General features: G+C 36.1%; 1 protein-coding gene across 15 annotated transcripts in view; it reads right to left on the bottom strand.

Moving 5' to 3' along the window:
• Nucleotides 1-7,641, bottom strand: part of LOC135215561 (protein abrupt-like) — a 156,774-nt gene extending 149,133 nt beyond the window's left edge. For 4 of the 15 annotated variants that reach the window (XM_064250401.1, XM_064250413.1, XM_064250405.1 and 1 more), the window contains exon 1: nt 4,542-4,778. The gene's annotated coding sequence lies outside the window, so the exon portion shown is untranslated. The other 11 variants (XM_064250402.1, XM_064250404.1, XM_064250408.1 and 8 more) reach the window with 8 other exon arrangements.
• Nucleotides 7,642-15,658: the final 8,017 nt, after the last annotated feature.

Here is a 15,658-nt window from a genome sequence, read left to right as displayed (position 1 = left end):
ATGAAGTCCCAGAGTACTGAGGTCCCTAAGTTATCGTAATGAAACAAAAGGGTAACGATCCCGATGTGACAGTATTATATATACTATATATATATATATATATATATATATATATATATATATTATATATATATATATATATATATATAAACCAAGTAGTCCAATATGGGGAGGAAATTTTAATAATACCTCTTGCTAAGTCAATTCTCTTCGCTACTACACTGACTAACAGGCCGTGTTAATATATAAGGGTGGTAAGTTTTCAATCTTATTTTAGCAAGGGTACGCTCAATCTCTGGATGCATTGCCGAAATAAAAAATGAAGTTTCTATCGAGGATAACAACATTCAAGTTTTTGAAATAATGTAAAGCAATGGAAATGGGGAAGTATCCATATTCTAGTCAGGTTGGCAACATTCGACCACAGTCCAAAAAATCATCTTCAGTTATGAACGAATTCTAGTCAAAATCCCTTAAAAGTCTTCACCGAAAGGTCCTTCAAATTCCTCACCTTAATAGTGAATTACTAAATATTACAAACTACACGAACTGCACATGTATATACACTTCATACCACGCTTTCATTAAGTCTTGATTATTACCTAACATTCGAATAAACCAATAATTGTTGTCATAAACTAAGTCTTGATTATTATTTACCTAACATTCGAATAAATCATAATTATTGTCATATACTAAATGTATAGAAAATATGTATAGAAAATACATGGATGCGACAAAACTAAATTACTGTTCCAGTCTCACACTTTTACTTCATTTTATAAAATCCATTAAGTAAATACTCAACAAATGTTGAAACCTGGGACAAGACTTTCAACAAATGTTGAAATTTTGGGCAAGACTAAGATTTTAAAAATATAGTTAAAATAAAATAAAAATCCGATTAGACCAGTGAGCAACAGAATCAATATGAACCCATACCTGAGCCCTAGGTCGTCCTAATCAGGAGTAGCTACATGATCTTTTCGAGACACTTCTCGTAGACGAAAGGGACAACTTAACATGCAGATAGACACCATCTGGATTAATTTTTGAATTCTTTTTTAAGCAATACTGATGATACTAAAAGCTCGACAATATGACCAATTGTACTCAATGACCTCGGTGACAGCCAGGCTTACTTACAGAATCAATCATTCGAAACGACACCATTAACACCCTTTCGGGTAGTGACACACAAACCGCGTCCCTCTTACCAACTACATTAAAACCTAAATGTCACAAACTTCAGGCTGGCTTACAAGAAACAACAGCCACTCTTCACTTATTCATCAAACATCGTGTGACCACCACGGTATCAACCTTCACAGAGTCAAGGGGTCACAGGGTCAAAGCTTACTCAGAAACACTATAACCAAATTGCTTTAGACAATTCGTTACAATTTCCAAAGAGTGCAACTCCTCCCAGAGCTAACATATACATCTGGCGTTATCAAGGCAGATAATAATACTCTGCAGAGCAGTCTGGTCCCCTTTTCAGATCGTCTGACGCAGCAAAGGTCAATATTAAACATTCATCTACGACCGTCGCGACTAGGTCCAATGCAGCTAAATTCCTGTAGTGTGATCCCACTGGCTTAACGATAATCGACAACTATATAAAATAAACAAACCATGAGCTTATTAATCATCATCAACCGGATAAATTTAATATATCCCAAGGACTAACAATTATGAACATCACAAAGACTAATACGCGCTGACATCAGATTAAAATCAAAGCTCCCGCTTAACGTTAAAGGGTCTAAAGGCTAACGATCGCCATCATCCGCGTAACAATAAAATTTCAAAGGCTACAAATCATAAAACCTGAGCTTAAAAAAAAAAAACCTGAGCTAAACAAGAAAAAAGTCCTAATTCATCAAATTTGGAGTAATGAAAGTTCAAAAGGCTACGAATCACCAAAATCCGAGTAAAAAAAAAAAAAAAAAAAAAAAAAAAAAAAAAAAAAAAAAAAAAGTCAAGAATCATCCAAATCGGAGTAATAATTATAGATCAAAAAGCTAAATCTCGTGAAATTAGAGTGAAGTAAAAAGTTCAAAAGGCTAAGAATCATCAAAATTGAGTAAATACAAATAAAAGACCCAATTGGTTTAAGACTGCAAGTAAACAAACTAGTTCAGTATTTTACAATTCCCCAAAGAGCTATGGTAGGTGAACTCGTTACACGGGACGGGACGGGACGAATTGACTATCTTATCACCAACACTACATAAGAAGCTGTTGGAAAGAGAAAAAAAAAGCATGTCAAAGAAAAACATTCAGAAGGCGAAAAATTAACAACGGAAGTGGCACCGCCAATAACAACGGCAAGAAAACTTCCGAGTCGAAGAACAAAGTTTTCATCATTGCCAGTTGTCACTGCCAACATTACTATTTTCCTTCTTTATAAATGCATTAGGCAAGCCCTTCATAAGCACAAGTGAATAAAATCCTTTGCCTAATAAGAAAATACTTAATTTTGATTATAAATCAACACAATTATCAATGCGCAACAATATCAATGTTTTAAGCGTAACGGTTCTGATTACATGATTCACACAAAAAAAAAAAAAAAAAAAAAAAAAAAAAAAAAAAAAAAATCATTCAACAGTCCACATACACAACCGTCGTTTAGGCATAGGGTGACAAATGAGTCCTTATGCTGGAGAACAGCCAGAGACATGGCAAATGATTGATTTATTCTAAATAATAATAATAATAATAAAAAGGAGGTCCTTCACCATCAAATCCCCAACCGTGAAGAGACAAAGATTATATATATTGTTCCCAAGCATCAATTATGGTGTGGGATTTGAGAGTTTCAACCAAGTCCATATCTTCCTAAGTTACCCACAAGAGAGAACAATCTTGAATTGGCAGAACAATTTGCTGTTTCGGATTAAAAGGGTCTTGATGGTGAAAGCGGAAGACACAAAAGGATGTTTACTGTCAAGACTGATTGAGTCCATCCTCACTAATATGCCCTTTTCTTAATTTAATCAAGACCGGAATTCACTAAGAGTCGAAGTATAAACTCCTCAAAGTAAATTAATTTTGAGATAAAAACAAAAAGGGAATATTATATATATATATATATATATTATATATATATATATTATATATATATATATATATATAATATGTATGTGCCCTGTGTGTGTGGTTGTGTGTGTGTGTGTGTGTGGATAAATAAAGGTTTTTTGTTTTTTTGCACGAAGGAAAAAATGAAAAAGCGAGATAGCCGAGTACTTTCGGGTTCAAAGGGTCCGAATAGGACCGAAAGTACTCGGCTATCTCGCTTTTTCATTTTTTCCTTCGTGGCAAAAAAAAACCTTATTTATACATAGCATCACGTTTTTATATACTCGTGATCAAGTATTCATATATATGTATGTATATATATATATATATATATATATTATATATATATATATATATATGTATGTATGTGTGTATAATATATATAGATAATATATATATATAATATATATATATATCATATATATATGTGTGTGTGTGTTGTGTGTGTGTGTGTGTGTGTGTGTGTGGTGTGTGTGAAAATTGAAAAATAAATTCAACCCTACGGATTAATGACTCGAGGAAAATAATTCTGAAATCAAATTAGCCTATCACGTAATATACTCGTAACACCATTTGTAAAGTTCAACTACCAAACTATACAACAAATTACATCTTGAAAAATACTAGTTAAAATATGCGAAACGCTGGCTAAGTAATAATATGGGAACACGCGAGAAAATGTCAAGAGATTCCTATATACGAAAAACTGTCCATCTTATGAATGGGAAAATAACCGAAATTTGCTTCTGCGATAACTTGGAAAGGCGAGAAACCGGGCCTTACGATAATATGGGGGCACATAAACAATGCCCAGGTGATTATTTGGCAAGAAGAAATACAGTCATTTGATTAGTAGGAAATAACCGAAAATATGCCCATGCGATACTTTGGAAACTTGAAAAAACTGCCTTATGATAATTTGGAAATAAACGAAAAATTCCTCAACTGATTCACTTGGAAATACAGCACCGTATACTGGAAATGACCTGTGAATCAAATTTGGAAATGTTGATGTCTTTGTGAGGATCGGAGGCTAAAATGAAACCCTTTTATATGATATCCTGGAAATGAAGGAAAATTCCCAATATGATACACTGGAAATCAAGGAAAAAAAAGTTTCTGGTTATGTTTGCAATACAAGATGAAATCTCTTATATAACAATCCTGCTCATTCCTAACATACTGAATATCTAGGAACTGTAGAAGTGTTCAAGATGATTTGTATTTATGTTAGTCCCATAACCTAAAATTCTACATAAAAAAAGGGGGACACCTTCACCCAGGGAGTATAATATCCATACAGCCTTGCATGCATCTTGCAGAAAATTTCAACGAGATGTTGTGCTATGATAAATTTACTATATTCACTATTTCATGACTTTCCCCATCACGGGGACCAAAACACTTACACGTTTTAAGTTTTAACCGAAAAAATCTGTAAGTGATCTAAAACATACTTGTAATAATCATCGTCGTTACCGTGTTTGGAGTCTTTCTTCCAACCCTCACTCGGTTACTGGGGTTGGTCTTGTTGATCTGTCACTTAGTTCTGAGTTCACTTAAATGACTTATTTCTGTCATAACATTTTCAAAGATATGAGTCTTCAGTTTCCACTTGAATGTCCTTTCAAGTTTTCTCTTCAATGGGAACTTATTGGATTATGAGCTAAAGATAAATATATTTTTTCATTAATCTGCCAAACACAAGACATGTGAGATTACCACTGACAAAAACAAACATCTCAATATATGACCATTTTCAGGAAAAAAAAAAAAAAAAAAAAAAAAAACTCAACAGTAACCGCCATACTGTATCACTTCTAAATGGCTATGACGAACATTTCAACAAATCGAGAAACACCAGTAATGTCAATCTCCAGCAAAAAATCAATGAATGTCCGTAGCAGAGAAGTCGAACACGAAAAAATAAGACTACCGATATTCCACTCACACACTTCGGACATACGTATACACGAGAACACTGAAAATTACAACGATGAAACAACAATAATGATGCTCGTGTTAAATCAAATAAAACATTAAATAAATCTTCATTCATGATAACAGGGTTCAAAGTTCACAAATGAAAAACGGGTACCCTACATGAAACACTCCCCGCCAATGGTAAGCCCAACAGTTAGTTAGTTCTCCATGGCTCAACATATGGATTAAAAAAAATAACCGACCAAATTCATTGCGCCTTCGAAACGCGTGAATCCACTGTAATTCAGTCCTGCCTTTTTTTTTTAATAACTGCAATCACACAACTTTACAAAATGTGAATACTACTACACAATCAGCTACGCATTCCATTATACGAGTATTTGAAACACACACAATGTTAAACATAACCAAATGCCTACATTGTATAAAACAAATTTGCCGTCACTACTGATACTGAGAAACAATTCTAGGATTGCAACTACAAGTATAATTCCACAAACAATAAAAAAGGACTTTGAATCAATATCGTAAAATCGGTTTAAGACGATCTGCAAGTGCTTGATAAGTTTTTAAAATAATTCTGCTTTAATCACACAGAAAATAGGTAGCATATTCTACATAAAAAAAAAAAAACTGATGTCAACACTGTCACTTGACGTCTCGGTATAAGGCAACATTACCATTAACTTCTGTACCGATAACTGAACGTAAACTTTTGTAGAAGTACACAGGCAACGCGTGATATCACGAAAGGCAAACCTTTTGCCACCTCACCGATGGTACACAATACGTAACCAGCTGATTGTACTGTAGTTAATCATCCGAGAGGTCCATATAATAACGTGGCTGGCATTAGTGTTCCCGGCGCTCTCAATTAAAACCGGGAAAATGAAAAGCAACACCCACCAGTACCTACGCAAATCGTTCGCCGCAGCCATCAAACACAGCCCTTTCGTTGACGGGTTTAGAGCCATAAATTCGACTATACATACTTATGGCCCCTAAAAGCAGAGACGTGCTCACAAGGAAGAGGGGCATAAACATAAATCACGCCATTTCCGCAAACGGCAGCACATCTTCGAAAAAAGTCTTCTCTAATTAATTTGCAACCGGCTAACTTTGCCGCATGGCGACATGCAATGAAAAAAATCCAAGGCCTTCGCGAAAGAAGGTCCTTAACTTCATTCGGGCTGTGATCGATCACGCTGAGCGTAACTCACACTTCACAGTAATTCTCTTATTTCACCATACACTTAATGGTGTACGTGATGGTGAAAGTACCCACACTCCCCTTCCCCATTCCCCCATAAGACGTGCGTACATGCATGAGGTCGACGCATACTGGGAGACCGACCAGACAGGCTAGCAAACCCCCACCCACAATCCACAAACCCTCTCCCCCAGCCCCCATCCTGTCCGCCAGTCATGTGGATGAACGTATGGATTCCGGTATTAGAAACGCCCTGGTATGCCTAATCCATATATATTAACGATTTATTTCTTCGCTTCCTGGTGGGGCACAAATACACTTCCAGTACAAGTAAGAATATCGTTCACGATCAGGCCTACAATATATACCCTTGGCAAAGTTCTTGGACCTGGGCTGAATTCGTCGAAACTTGTCAGCTGCCGTAAAATGTCCTTCGAATTCTGACAGATCGTTCACACGGCTGAACTGCTTAGGCCTCATCCACGTAATGACTCCCCTGCCAACTTCCTTAGAAAATCTTCGGATTTGAATCCAAAATTCTACTGACCGGCATTTTAGACAATCAGTCAATCACCAAAATTTGTCTACAGCAGGGGTCACCTGTACAGTGCATCACCATTAGAATCCTTTTGCACAGTAATAATTTGGGCTAATGCCATTATCGATCGTCAGAGAACTTATCGACTGAAGAACCTGACGAAGGCCGACTCCTCTCACCAAGATCGAACTCTTGCATACTTTCACTAATTCTTTCTTACATTTACACACAATCTTCCTTCATTATTTTCCTTGCTTTTCTGTTTCTTGTCTAAAAATAGGCACTTTGTGACATACAGTGCCAGACACCATAAATACAGCTTTATGCACCTGAATGGCCACAACAAATGGGGGACACTTTCGCCAAGTGTTAAAATGCCGGTGGACGAATTTTCCAAAGAGACTTGGAAGCACTCGCTCGGATTTCGTTTCATTTACAATATAATAGGAATATGGTGTCAGCATCCTAAGAGTGGGGGAGGAGGGAAGGTCGCCATCCACTACCACCACCACCACCACCATCGCCGCGTCAGCCAACCACTCACCCGATCCTAACCTCATATTCATCCACTTTTTGAGCACTTTCTTAAATTCCCTTTCGACCGAGACACATTTCAGAAGACGACCCATACCCTAATTGAGGCGTCTGCATAAGTGGGATGGGCATAAGTTGCCGTACGCGAGCTATATGGGAAAATATACGCCAAACTTACCTCATATGTAGTGACAGGACGCGGGACGTGAGGTGCGCGAGCCCTCTGGTGGCAGCCGGGCTAAGCTGATGTCCCGGCCGGGTGCGGCGGCCATGGCTTCCACCTCACCCACTTGGTGGTGCCGCCGCTGCTTCTCCGTCGCTCCATTCCACCTTCCGTTTTGCTTTTGCCATGTTCCCCTTCGGTCAGACTGACTGCACCATTAAGTTATTAATCACATGGACTATTTTCATTACTAAGGCAATTAACCGGTTTAAGAAAATAAGTTACTTTTTCACCTCCACGAAGGGCGGTCGTTATTATTTAATACCCATCGAGAGTAAATTGTTACATAAATAACAGCAATTCACACCCAGGGCGCATTATGTAGGAAATTAAAATGGTATGTTCCATAAAGCCATTACTAATACACTACATACCGCACTGCGGGAAATAGAACTTAACGACAGGTATATTTTTTGGGTTCAATGATGCACCATGATCAAACAAGTACTGTATGAGAAAGTGGCCTTATTTGATAAAGGAGGTTAAGGTTAAGCCTAGTGATAAGTGCAGGTCACGTGACCTATTTTGAAAATATCACTGTTCTGGAAGTTGCTTGATTTCAACTGTCAATGCAGGCGTGAAGTTCTCACAAACACTTGAGTATATATATATATATATATAGTATATATTATATATATATATATGTATATATTATATATGTATTAGGTGTTATATATTATTATATATATATATATATTATATATTATTATATATATATATATATATAATATATATCTATATAGCTGGGTGTGTGTGTGCGTGCGTGTGTCTGTGTGTGGGGAGAGAGAGAGAACGGTTCTTTTGTTTCCAATAGTTATGAATTACTCAGTCAACTTCGTATTATATACATATTTAATTTATAGGCATTTTCCCCACTTAATCTGATCACTGGTTCGTATACAAGCTTTCTCTTGAGAAAGGCGGCATGAGTACTGAAAAAGTTCGGGGGGAAGGTGAAAATGCAAGACGTACTTTCTAGTACAAGCAATCCACGACCTGCATCTTGCGTAGTTACGTAACGTTGCAGCTCCGATCTGTAAACAAGTCTTATATGGTTGGTGGAAAACTTTAGTCATTTTGAAAAAAAAATAAAAAAAACATATCCTTACTAACAGCCTCCGATGAGTAACTTTTTTTTTTTTATTACTTTAAAGCAGTTAGATGTATGTATGTATATACAAGTTTTGGCTAAGCTAATATATCTATGACATGCTTTGTTTAATGAGTGAAATCTGCATTTCAAGCTCCGCTCGCTGTCTTTTGCTTCTCATCTTCATACATTTCCTTAATTAAAATGACCAGTACATCTTACGAGGGGTGGGAAGCCTGTAGCTACTTGCATCAGGTGTAGTGACACCAACGGTGACGAGAAGCTCTTCAACAGAAGACTTCGAGTTGAGGGGCTGAGGGTCAAATGAAAATCTAAGCACGTCAAACAGCTGTTTGTCCGGTATTGATCTAAAGAAAGTCGTATGATTAAACTTAGCGCTGTGCGAGAATTTGAACCTTCGCACAGCATATTCCGATTTGGTGCATGAGGGGGTGGGGGAACGGCAGGAGGGTGAGAGATCTCGGTGGACGAGAAGGGAGACTCCCTCCAGCCAGACAGACCCCCGGGGCATCAATTTCGTGACGTCATCGTTACGTCACCATTGTCTAAGATCCCCCATCACTGATGGCAACTTCTATTGTTATTTCGCTGGAAAAAAAAAACTGTATGCATTCGTCAGGACTGCGTAATTCTTTCTATGGTTTGTACGGTGGTGGACTTTAGTCTTATGTAACTTGAAAATCTCAACTTAAAGAGCGCTTGCAAGTGCATAGGTGACGCTGGTGATGCTTGGTCGATGGTGTGCAATGTACTTTATTTTTCGATGCTGGGATAAGAGGTGACGTGTGATTATAATACACACACGCATGCACGTACTACACACACGCGGACATTTGCGTAGATAAAAGAAGGGTGTTGTTTATGCTAAGAAGTGAGATGAAATTGAAGTACTGAGATATAAACCCTGAGCTTAGAGGAAGAGAATATTAAAATCTAAATTCTTTACTACTCTTATACACACACACACACACACACACACATATATATATATGTCTGTATATATATATATATATACATATATATATATATATATATAGATATATATATATATGTATATATATATACATATGCATATTTATAAATAAATATATACAGAAACACACACACACACACACACACATATATATATATATATATATATATATATATATATATATATATACATAATTATACTATGATTTTTCTGGATAATTAAAGTATATATTCAACCATGTGAACTTTTGCAGATTATTTGAACTTGAATAGTCATTTAATCATCCATTTTCACAAACATTTATATATTCTTGAGCGTAACTTTGAATATTATATGCATATATTTATATATATATATATATATATATATATATATATATATATATATATATATATATATATATATATGTGTGTGTGTGTGTGTGTGTGTGTGTGTGTTTCTGTATATTATTTATTTATCAATATGCATATGTATGTATGTATATATATGTATATATATATATATATAATACATATATATGTATATATGTATTATATGTGTGTGTATGCACGTCTATGTTTGTCCATATATATTATATATATATATATATATATATATATATATATATATATATACATACATATGCATATTTATAAATAAATATAATATACAGAAACACACACACACACACACACATATATACTATATTATATTATATAATATATATATTATATATTATATATATATATATGTGTATATATATATGCATATAATTATTCAAAGTTATACTCAAGAATATATAAATGTTTGTGAAAATGGATGATTAAATGACTATCCAAGTTCAAAATAATCTGCAAAAGTTCACATGGTTGAATATATACTTTAATTATCCAGAGAAATCATAGTATAATTTGCAGATAATTTATCCAATTCATCCTTGCCATATTTGAGCCGTTAACTGATTTTCATTATCACTGGAACCGATGGTGGATTGAACTAGAGCGCAAAATTCACTGAAAATAATTATTTACCATTATTTCATCACTATTTTCAGCTCAGCTGTTCATTGCTTCTAATTCAGACTCACTTTATTACCCATTAGGATTTTATCTTAGATGATGAAATCACATTATTATTATTATTATTATTATTATTATTATTATTATTATTATTATTTGGTTTATCACAGTCATCCTACTCTACTGGGTGGTTTTTATATTGTGGGGTTCCTGGTTGCGTCCTGCCTCCGTAGGAGTCCATCACTTTTCTCGCTATGTGCCCTGTTTCTAATAGCACACTCTTCTACATGAGTCCTGGAGCTACTTCAGTATCTATAGTTTTTCAGGTTTCTTTTCAGGGATCTTGGGATCATGCCTATGATGATGGGAACAATTTCCACTGGCACATTACTCTCTTTGATAAGACATGACGTTAGTAAAGTATCTCGTGTACTTTTTTTGACCAAACAGTATTAAATCAAGCCCTTTTTATGAATAGTTTTCAAGGGTGCATATATTTATCTTATTAAAAAAATTTATATGGAATAATGTAACTATGATTAATACCTTCCCTATCTTAAAGCAAGTGGGACCTATGAGGTCATTCAGTGCTGGAAAGGAAATTGAGAGTAGGAAGGTCTGAAGGTGTAACAGGAGGAAAACCTCGCAGTTGCACTGTGAAATAACTGTTAGGAGAGGGTTGATAGCGAGACGGAAGAAAGATGTTATGAAAATGGAGGTACAGTAAAAGGAACGAAAGGGGTTGCAGCAAGGGGTCGAAGGGACGCTCCTAAGAACCTTTAGTAATGCCTACAGTGCACCCCGTGAGGTGCACTGACGGCACTACCCCCACGGTTAAAGCTCGTGACTTGATGCCAAATATAGAAGTTCATAATGATTAAGGCTTCACTCGGTGAGATTGCGCCATGGTCACACGCGTTCTACCCTGAAAAAACTCAACTTCTACGCACACCACTACTTTCAGCGAAAGGGTTATTCATATTTGCGCCATTGACGCTCTTTAGAGAAAATAAACTGCAAAGGATTAAAACATCCACAATGGCCTATATCACGTAAAGGAAAATGTTTCGTGTGTTTTCCTCCTTTCCATGAGTACTACCCGATTGCTTATCTTGGATTTCAAACATGTGCTTTGGTCTGTCATCAGAAACCAGGCGGGTGGGGAAGGCAAGAACTGCATCAAGGGCATTACGGGATAGCACCATAGCGACGACTTAACACCTCCAGCATCAAGTGCGAGTTTTGCAACGTGCGCCAAGATTGGCTCAAGATCACGACGTCACTATGATGTCACAAGCAGCTGCACAACAGCCACCCCTATCACCTATATATTTTGAACAAATACAGTTTTGATAGTGACATCGATGTAAATGGACTCAGTACCCCCTCCTGTTATCGGAACACTCAATTGCAGATGATTCGATGGTCAGGCATCAAATATCACGTACGTTGCTCTCGAAAGAGAGAGAGGGCATATTGTCTCTAGACAGAGCGTCAGCGTCCCAACGTTGTCGGCGTGAATAATCAGATTCGGGATTTCCCTAAACACGAGGCAGTTGAGAATAATGGAGAAATGAGCTCAGGGGAAGAAAGCAGAAGAGCCAATACGTGTCAAGACAATGATGGAAATAATATGCAAACGAACGGCTCGAACTGCTGCACTCCCGACAGCACGTTTCAAACACTGTATACAACAAGCAATGTTGTTTTTTCCAAGTGATGTCAGCAGTTTATGACTTAACAATTAGGGGGAATCATTGCAGCAATGTTGATTTTAAAAAAAGCGTCAACTTTTCTTTCGTAGTAATACGCGATGTTCTTATCTTTAAGGAAGATGCGATATACATATTAGATATTATGTATATGTATATATACTACATAAACACATGTATACATATATGTATATATATTTATGTATATACATTTATATGTATTTAGCCACAAAGAATTTGGTTATCAAGAAAGAATCAATAGGAATGCATATGAATAATATATATATATATATATATATATATATATATATATATATATACATTCATTATTAAATTCCTTTCTTGATAGCCCAATTATCACTGTCACTGCAAAAGTCGTCGAGCCCTTATCGCTTTAGAAATTCCTCTTCGGTGTTTATTCGAGGCTGAGTGATTTTGATGTTCAACAAGATTTGTAACTTAATGAGTGAGAATGTAAAAAAATTTCGTATACATATGTATAATATATATATATATATTATATATATATATATAGATAATCATTTTTATATATATATATATATATATAATATACCTATATATATATATATATATATATATATTTAATATTACAGAACATTGTATGCTCTTTATACAAGCTTCCTTTTCAGTAATGCCTACGCTCTCGGTGAGGAAGGGCAAACTACTGTTATGGATGGAAGCCATAACGTTAAGGATGGGTGGGATAAGACCTTCGCCACACCTGTCGAACTCTCCCATTCTACACCTGTCGACGCACCATAGGAGTGTAACCATCTGCCTGAAACGGGATGGGGTAACGCCAGTAAAGAGGGTTAATGGACTGTATATTGGATTATTATTTTTTTCTTTCTATCTCAGTCATCCTATTCGACTGGGTGGTATTTATGGCGTGGGCTTCCGGGTTGTTTCCTGCCTCCTTTGGAGTCCATCACTTTTCTCACCCTGTGCGCTGTTTCTAGTAGCATAATCTTCTGCATGAATCCACGAGGTACCTCGGCATCTAGTTTTTCCAAGTTCCTTCCCAGGGATCTTGGGAGCGTGCCTTATTATTATTATTATTATTATTATTATTTATTTTTTTTTTTTTTGCTCTATCAGTCCTCCAATTTCGACTGGGTGGTATTTATAGTGTGGGGTTCCGGGTTGCATCCTGCCTCCTTAGGAGTCCATCACTTTTCTTACTATGTGTGCCGTTTCTAGGATACACTCTTCTGCATGAGTCCTGGAGCTACTTCAGCCTCTAGTTTTCTAGATTCCTTTTCAGGGATCTTGGGATCGTGCCTAGTGCTCCTAAGATTATTATTATTATTATTATTATTATTATTATTATTATTATTATTATTATTATTATTATTATTATTATTATTATTATTATTATTATCATTATTATTATTATTATTATTATTCAGAACATGAACCCTATTCATATGAAACAAGCAACAGGGGCCATTGACTTGAAATTCAAGCTTCCAAAGAGTATTATGGTGTTCAATGGGAAGAAGCAAGAGAAGGTAAAGGGAAATACAGACAGAAGAGATCTCGCTTATTAAAAAAGAAAAATGAAATGGTCAAGTTCCGGAGGTCCACACCAAGCACCGTACTCCCTTTCGTATCTTTCCACACTCTAGGACTATAAGGTTCCAAGTCGGCAAAAAAAAAAAAAAAAAACTAAATCCAAACCAGCCACCACCGAAGCCTGACAGGATTGTTAATGGTAGTGAGAGCAGCTGAGGACTTCCCTACTTTTTCAACAAACTTCTCTATTTAGCATCAATAATCAAACGCAAAATAATTTTTATTATTAATAATAATTATCAACAATGATATAAATAAGAAACCACAACTCAAATTCTGGCATGTGGACGACAGTATTATCAATAGGAAAAGTAACAGCAGCACATGCATTAACAGTTACCCAGTTACACTGATGAGGAACACTGTTCAGGGGTTCGAAAGTCTTTTATTCTATTTCTACGTAGAAATATATTTTTAATATATAATTGTGGATATTTTTTTATCAATTTGTTTTCACGAGACTGTGAATTTCTTAACAGTTACCCAAATTGTATAATTGCCAAAAACTTACAGCATTCATGAAAATCACCACTTTTCCACCTTTTGGAAAAAGTAATGATATAACAATGAAAAGCCGGGATACCAAAATAGTGCCCGCAACATCGTTCGAGTTAAAAATATCACATAATTATAAAAATGAAACAGGTCCGGATAGGTTCAACCCCATCCATAATAATCAGGAGCCTTTGATACCAGAATTAAGACTGTCTCACTTCTTGTGACAAGCACGAAGCAATTCAAGACCATAAACTGAACAGCACTGAGTTTAGATTTTGGAGAAATCGAGGGTCTTCACAACACTTTTGTAAATCTGGATGTGGTGATGTCAGTTCCACACTTTTCAGTTCTACAACCCGCTTTATGGGATGGAAACAACTGTGGATTCTTGCCGGTTTGGGTGTTTTATGATGGCATATGTTGAATCCACATGTCAACAGGATTCATTTACTACTTGTTCTTACTAGGTTTAGTATATCATTGAAGCAAAGAGATTAGTAGCCTTGATGCATCTTCTCCAATTATTTCTGTTGAAAGCGCCTTCCTCCGACGAACCCTTTTTCTCCAAATCCTTCACGTTCATCACACCGTCTTCCTTGGTTCTCTGCCCCTAACAGGTTCCACCCAAGCCCTCCTCACTCCCTTCCCCTTATTCATCCTCACCACGTCCCCAGAACTGTGAGGAGTCTATTTTTGGAAAGCAATATTTCACTGGATGGTCAAACCTGTAACAGCAGTGACTGAAGAAATTTAAGATCTACTTTTATTTTCTCCTTCCTCTGCATTATGCCTGTGAAGATCTTTGTTCATATAAACTGGCAAGTGTTTAGGCTTTTTGTTTTCTTCATTGTGTCTAACCATGTGTGTAACACCCCAACGCCTTTAATGAAATTTTTTTCTTGGTATACTTCTTTTGTGTTGTTTTAAAACCCATAAGCGGTGAATGAGTAACCTGTTGTGTAGCCAACTTTTTCAGTGGGCTGCACCCATCTCAGGAACACCAGCTATGACTCAGAATCACTAAGAGTATGTATATGTGTACATTATGCAGGTCATAGCTAAAAGCAGTCTTACAGTACTGCAAGTCAGGTAGGTGCCATTAGAAATGGCAACATAAACATAACTATTGAAGAAAAATGTCGAATTGGAAATTATGAAAGTTGAAGCACATGGAGAGAATGTAGATTGATTTGTGGGGCGCACCTTGATACGTAGAGCTGTTATTTCAACTACCTTG

This window comes from Macrobrachium nipponense, chromosome 5 (genome assembly GCF_015104395.2).
Source record: "Macrobrachium nipponense isolate FS-2020 chromosome 5, ASM1510439v2, whole genome shotgun sequence".
NCBI classification, from domain to species: domain Eukaryota; kingdom Metazoa; phylum Arthropoda; class Malacostraca; order Decapoda; family Palaemonidae; genus Macrobrachium; species Macrobrachium nipponense.
Note: the sequence above shows the minus strand (reverse complement) of the source record. Positions and strands in the feature narration are given on the sequence as shown.